General features: G+C 37.5%; 1 protein-coding gene across 1 annotated transcript in view; it reads left to right on the top strand.

The window, feature by feature from the left end:
- The window catches only part of tox (thymocyte selection-associated high mobility group box), a 43507-nt gene that overhangs the window by 24357 nt on the left and 12214 nt on the right, over positions 1-6936 (top strand). The window lies entirely within an intron of this gene.

Raw genomic sequence — 6936 nt, forward strand, 5'->3', positions numbered from 1 at the left:
ATGACATTTAGGCTCTTTATATATCATGGTTATGGTATAACTTGCTCTCGGCTTAACGATACAACTATATGCAAGTCGACAACAACGGAAGAAACCCGCCAGAACACCAGCCAAAAATTAGTCGCTCGGAAGGTAGTGGGGAGAGGAAGCAATTACATGTTTACATTTAATTTTTTAAACATCATTCATAGCTTCCATTTTAATCTCTTTCCTGCTCGCGCAACGATACCTCTACCCTTTTAACTAGAGAACGTACATTTTTCGCCGAGTATCCTGTGCTTGCCAGTTGGTGCTCGCGAGTTGTCTGCTCGCTGGCAGTTAATACCATAATAAAACCCACAATCGGGATGATTGCTCCATCACACTACTCTATCATTTCATATCAGGCATAAAGACCTACGCCAACATGACCACACCAGCACGTCAGACCACCCCCCGACCCGCACGCCCCGTCTACTCACCAATCCAACAGGGACGACGCAAACACGTCACGTGGTGACGACGCGCCGTAAGGGTAAACCGTTTCTGTGAAAGTATCTTTTTAGTGTGTAAGCAAAATTACTATGTGCCACACCCGAACATCAACGGGCATACATGTACCTACAATGTACAACACGAACTTGGTACGCAACCCTTGGTCGGACCTTGGTCCGGATTTTATGTGTGAAAACGCCCTAAGGCTGTGTTTTAGCTTCAAGATTCTGCATAGTAGAAAACACAAATCTTTCCCAATCTTGTAGTACAAATTGATATATCTGCAAAAATAAATAATTGGTATCTTCATTTAACCATTTTGAATGTAAAACAATAGTTTAAAAGCACTAAACTTTTGAAAATAAATACATTTTGCATTCCTCTCGCTCTGCTTTGCAAATCTGTCCTTCATTAATTTGTCTTTTCATAATTTATTCAAAACTCTAAACTTTTCCCAGTCCCAAAATGTTTAACTCTTTGCTCAGAAAGTTGATGAGAATGTACTTTGACACGGGAATAATAGGTTGATGTTCTCTAAAGTTAACTTAAGTGTTTTTATTAAAGGAGGAGAACAAATTGAAATAGGCAAAAAATAGAAGGCAAGAAATACAGATGCAGTGCAGAGGACAGATTACAGACTGCAGATTTAAGGAATAAATTTAAAGTGCTTGAGAAATGACTCCAGTGCCATAGCAGAAAAGAAATTGTTCAGTATGTTTGTCTGGTGTCATTCCAAAGGGAGCACTCCTTCATGGATTTACCATATTTATTTATCCTTGGAAACTTCTTGTTTTCCAATAACACCCTATTTCACACTTTAACTGGCACAACAGCCCTACCATGTGATGTCAAAGATCAGCTCAAGGATGATACTCCAGACTATCAAAATGTGGATAAAAAAACCCTAATCCACTTCTGTTGTGCTGTCTCCCTCCTTGTAGTTTAAAAGCGCTGCTAGAGACCGTGTTAAGCAATATTTGGAAATATTCTGTAAGTAAGTACATGATGTTGTAGGAGTGATTTAGACATTTTATCACTGCAAAAACCTTTCACCAGTGAAGTCATTAAAACTGAGGTGAATTCAAGCAGACCAACTGCTGCTCCACTTTGCTTGTCACCTTGGATTGTGTTGATACTCAAAAGACATATTTTAGAGTGTCCTGCTCAAAGATATTTAACTTATTGGAAAAAAACTGATCTCAGGAAGTCTGAATATCTGACTGCCAGCTGATGTTTATTAACTATATTCTGTCATATTTGATTCAGTTTAACTAAGTGAAATAGGATATCGCCCGAGGCAGTGTTATTTGAATCGCGGCTGCTGGTCGATGTGACATTTTCCTCATATTTTAAGTCTTCATTTCACAGTAAAGTGAAAGTCTTGCTTTTAGCTGTGACATTCAGATGTGGCTGACTGTGTAATACATTAAAGAAATGAAAGCTTCACCTCAGACTGAGTTACTTCAACTGCCATAGAAACTGAGTATTCAGTGGGCTAACAGAGGTATATATGTGTCAGTATCTGTAATAAAGATTTCTCATTTTACTAAGAATGAAACTTTCTCACCTCCCACTCTTGATCTTTCTGTCTGCTGTCTCCTCCATATTAAATCTACCTGCTGTAATATTAAGTGTCAGTTTGAAAACCTCATAATAAGCTCTCAACCTCGAATGTAGTTGAACTAGAATGACTATAAAACACCATAACACAGACTGCTTTTTAATTACATAATTAATTTTTGGTCCTTTTGATTGTGACCAACTTGTCTGTTAACTGTAACAGTGGAGATAATTATTTTAGAGGCCTGAAGGGTCTTATTTTCCATCTCTCAGCCCTACCTTTTCTCTCTCTCTCTCCCCTTCTCTCTACCTCGCTTTTATATTCTCATACTAACATTCATTTACTGCCAGTCCATGAATGATGGTTGCCTGGCAACCGTGTCTGGCTCAACCTAATCGGGGTGGGTAGGGGGAAGATTCAAGTCAATGTGTGTGTGTGTATTATTCCTAGAGGAGGCAAGACTACTCAGTTAATATTGAGATCAGGACTGCTCTTTTTTTAGTTTTGGCTGCCGTCTGATTGAAGGTTAACATTTAAAATTATTGGCGTAGGGAACTTAATTTAGTGATTTTCCACTAGTGATTTTGTTGTATCTAGTTCAAAGTCATAATCTATTTTAACACTTACATCCAGTAACATCCAGACTCTCTTTTCTTTTGTCTGTCGTGTACTGACTAACACAATAAGTGATTCAACCTATAGTCATTTTCACAAAACATTTGCTCTAACCCACCATGTCTGATTAATTTACCAACAAATGGAAGAACGGAGTAGTTTGCATGAGCAGTGATGTGGATGAACAAAGAAAAGAACACCACCCTACAGAAATGTAAAATGTAGTAATAGAAAATCTAAGGACAAATACATCACAAATGTGAGCATTTTACTATGCATTTCGTTCGTTTCGTTTCATGGAGATATTGGATTTGTAGCACTTTTGTCAATGTGATGAAGTACCTTGATATTACAGGTATTTCATTTTACCAGTATTGCAGCATAGAATTTCATAAAACGTGACACCAGATTTTATCCATATTTCCCACCCTTGCATAACAGTTCTGGACACAGTGTTCATTTCTCATTATAAAATCAAATATCTGTTGGATCAGTCAACCACAAAAAAGCTGCAACGATTAGTCGATTTATATAAATATATGGTGACTCCAGATGTTAGAATTTGTTGCTTCAGTAAATAGAATATTTTTGTGTTTGCACTGTTGCTCTGGATAAAAGTTTGCAGTCTAAGAGATAGTAATCACAACTAACCTCACTGGCATCCTAGTTATGATCAGCATCATTTTTATGGAAAGATATAAACATACAAATGGACATTTTAACACCTACAATTCCCTGACAACTGGGCAAACTCCATCCCCGATAAAGATCGTGTGATATGATCCAAAGCACCAGAACAGTGACTACCTACAATGTGGTGATATCGTTTTCTCAATTTAAAAAAACGTTTGAAATAGGGATGCACGTTATTTTGACCGAACATCGGTATCAGCCGATATTTGCCTAATTGGGAATCACAGGGCAGATACAAATGTTTAAAATTAAAATCAATCCCAAAATACATGGGGAGATAAAAATGAAAACCAATTGATCACAGGAAAATAATAATACTGTACACAGAGATACTGCATATTCATGTGTTTCATGTTACTGTTTTAAAGCTTGATTTTATCTTGAGTATTCTGCTTTACAAATTCTTAATTTAGTATGAACTAATACTTGCAGTATTGAATTACTAAATGTTATTAATTTTATAAATAAACAATTACTAGTTATGAGTAGTCTTTGGCTTTCTTGGTTTTTTTACATTTATGCCGTGTTTCCACTGCATTGTACAGCTCGGCTTGGCTCAAGTATGTAGTTGGGATTCTTAGTTGATTGTTGTAGCAATGCCATGTGAAACTGCTGCGACATCATCTTTAACGTGACCTAAATAAATAGGAACTAAGTTTGATATCCTTTCCTTTTGAGGTCCTTTCATCAGCAACCAAACAGAGGAACATCTGCACTCCGTCAATTGACTGCCACATGTTGTTTTTACTCCACCATAAAGTATCTGCTCAGCTCGCTTGGAACCTCGACTGAGGTTATACCGAAAGAAGTACCAGGTACTATCCCTAACTTTAGACAATGGAAAACCAAAAAGAGAGCAACTAGAGTCAAGTCGCACCATGGCGTGGAAAAACAGCATTAGGTGAAAAACTGCACTTTTTATATTGAAATCCCGTCATTAACCACACCTATGTGAAGATGTGCGGTGCCAGGTCTTTTTCCCTTCTTGTGGCATGAGTCAGTCATTACTCGCACTGATTTCAGCAGGGGTTCCCCCTCTGTTATTCTTAGGCCACCATCACAAATGCTTTTCTGACCCCGCCCCCCCAAGGAAAATCCGATTAATATTTTTTCCATTAGTAATGCATCTAGTTCTTAAGTGTGTGACCTTGTGACCCTTCTGTTCCTGTCAAAAGACACTGCTAGTGATGTAAATACTTCCTTTCCATTGTTATTTCTTTATTCTTATATATAATTTCTTACTCTGCATTTTCCTGTGGTGCATTTTTGTTTTGCCAAGCAAGCATTTTTATTATTCTCAGTACCAATCTATCATCCTCAACCAGGCAGTGTAAACATATAACACATACAGTTATTTATATAATATGATAATGTCACATATAATGGAATTATATATAAGAATTTCCAGTCATTAAATTTAATCTGCAAAGACATATTTCCAAAAATGTAATGTTTTTCAGTAAAAAGGAAAAAGTTTTGATTTGTTGATTTAAATCAATGCATTTTCATCAGGTCTTCAAACAGTTTACTATTTATGTAAATGAGGCGAGCCTTCAAGTACATTTGACAAAGAGTAAAAGCTTTGTGGGGGATTATGAAAGCAAGACGTTTTGACTGTTTATTAATATGACATTTATTGAAGTCCTAACCCAACCAATGCCAAACCACAGCTACTATTTTTCAACATTTCTACCAGCACGTACGCCAATCTGAAAGCCGATTCCCATGTTAGAGAAATGTCACTCTGTGTTCCATCTGAATACCACAGCAGCATTCAGAGGCTGCTGCCGGTAACCAAGTTCAGGTAATATGTTCCCAAGAGGGGCACAGCACAACAGACCACATCCGCTATTATTCAATGCTTACTAAGAGGAAACTGTAAATACAAATCATCAACCCGAGTCCCATCTTCATATTTGTGATGATAGGTGTCAAGTTCCCGCGCTGAGGGTGTCAGCAATGATAACTTTTGTTTTCCTCAGAAATGGACAAAATAAGACTGATGACTGACTCATTACAAGACTGCACACATTTTGGCAATGCCAGTAAGACATGACACAGTGGGCTCACACAGCAAACTGCTACTACTGCTTTAAACGTTAAAGTCAAATAAGTGCTTTGAGGCTTCTAGTTTCATGGCAGAGAAGTTGCAGTTATATGAACATACATTTTAATGTGATATTAAAGGGCTGCACGATATGGTAAAAACATATTAAGATTATTTTGACTGATTGCGATATGATTCACGATTAGTGGGAATGATAATTTTTGCATCACAATTTTCATTTTCACTGAAAAAAAATATTAAAATCATGATGTGACATTTATTGGGCTCTGTCCAAAACAAATATGTTTTTTTTTACATCTGTATAACCAGATTTGTAGACCAGGGAATCTCTGCAGCAATACAGTACTTCATTATAATGCTGTTTACCTTCAAACAACTGCAGCTTCTGAAATTTGGATATTGCACTTGGCCATATTTGATTTCGATCAACTGTGCAGCCCTAGTTAACGTTAACTAACTATTATATATATAAGATGCTCTTCACTTTATTTGATATAGATTGATTCAAGCATGTTGACATTTCCTTCCACTTTATATGAGATTTATTCAAGATTCCTCTCACTGTCTCTTGGGAAACGTTTGCTTCGAAAGATGCACAATGAAACATTATGCATTCATGACACAGGTGTGACAGTAAAACTGGACTGTCTGGTCACTTAATGTCTGGCAATACATGAGCTTTCTGACAAATTATCGAGGACGTTGATGCACAAGGGAATAAACCAGTGCTTGTATCTATTCAGTCTGCACCTGTGGACACCACGTCTCCTCAAGATAAAGTTATGTAACCACTTCTCCGGAGCAAAGCAAATGGAGTTTAGAGTCTCTATGGGTGTATTTACACATCAGTGTGACTTCTGATCCCATCTTCTTTCTGACCTGTATTGCTTGTTGCCACGGTTACTATCAGATTTCATTATTAGTGAATCCTGGACTGCGGCACACTGTACAGACCCTGTCAAGCAAGGCACACTGTGTTTCAGAGCCCAGCGAGGTCTGTTACGTGAACATGTTATGTAGCTCAGATAGTGTCTCGGCACACCTTCTGTTCAGTCCATTACAGAATCCAAGATACAAACCTGATTTGAGGGCAAAGTACGAGCTGTCTGTTTTCCATTTGGGGGCAGTGGAAAAAGCTGTAAATACAACACACGTGTTGGCAAACAGTTGCTTAAACACATTATTTTTGAGTTGTGTTTCCGACCACCTGTTAAAATAAAGTCTGTACCAACTCCCAAAAGAAATATCAGGATCTTTAGATGCTAAATGCTCCCCTATGTCCACTGGCCAGTCGCCTTAAAGTTGTTGTGGTGAACGTGTTAGCAAACAGTTGCCTGTTTACACATCCAGTAACATACTGTAAACATTCATGTTTCCATGTCATTTTAGCTCTGTTTTGCCTCTACCAACTCCTGAGATAAATGTCTATCTCTTTAAGTACAGCTGCAAAGCTCTTGTCTATACAAATTCTAATTTTTTTTTTAGTGGCTGCAATGTCACTCATTTATTTATTTATATATATATA

The sequence above is a fragment of the Morone saxatilis genome, unplaced genomic scaffold (genome assembly GCF_004916995.1).
Source record: "Morone saxatilis isolate NCDOM2014 unplaced genomic scaffold, NCSU_SB_2.0 Contig23, whole genome shotgun sequence".
NCBI classification, from domain to species: Eukaryota; Metazoa; Chordata; class Actinopteri; family Moronidae; genus Morone; species Morone saxatilis.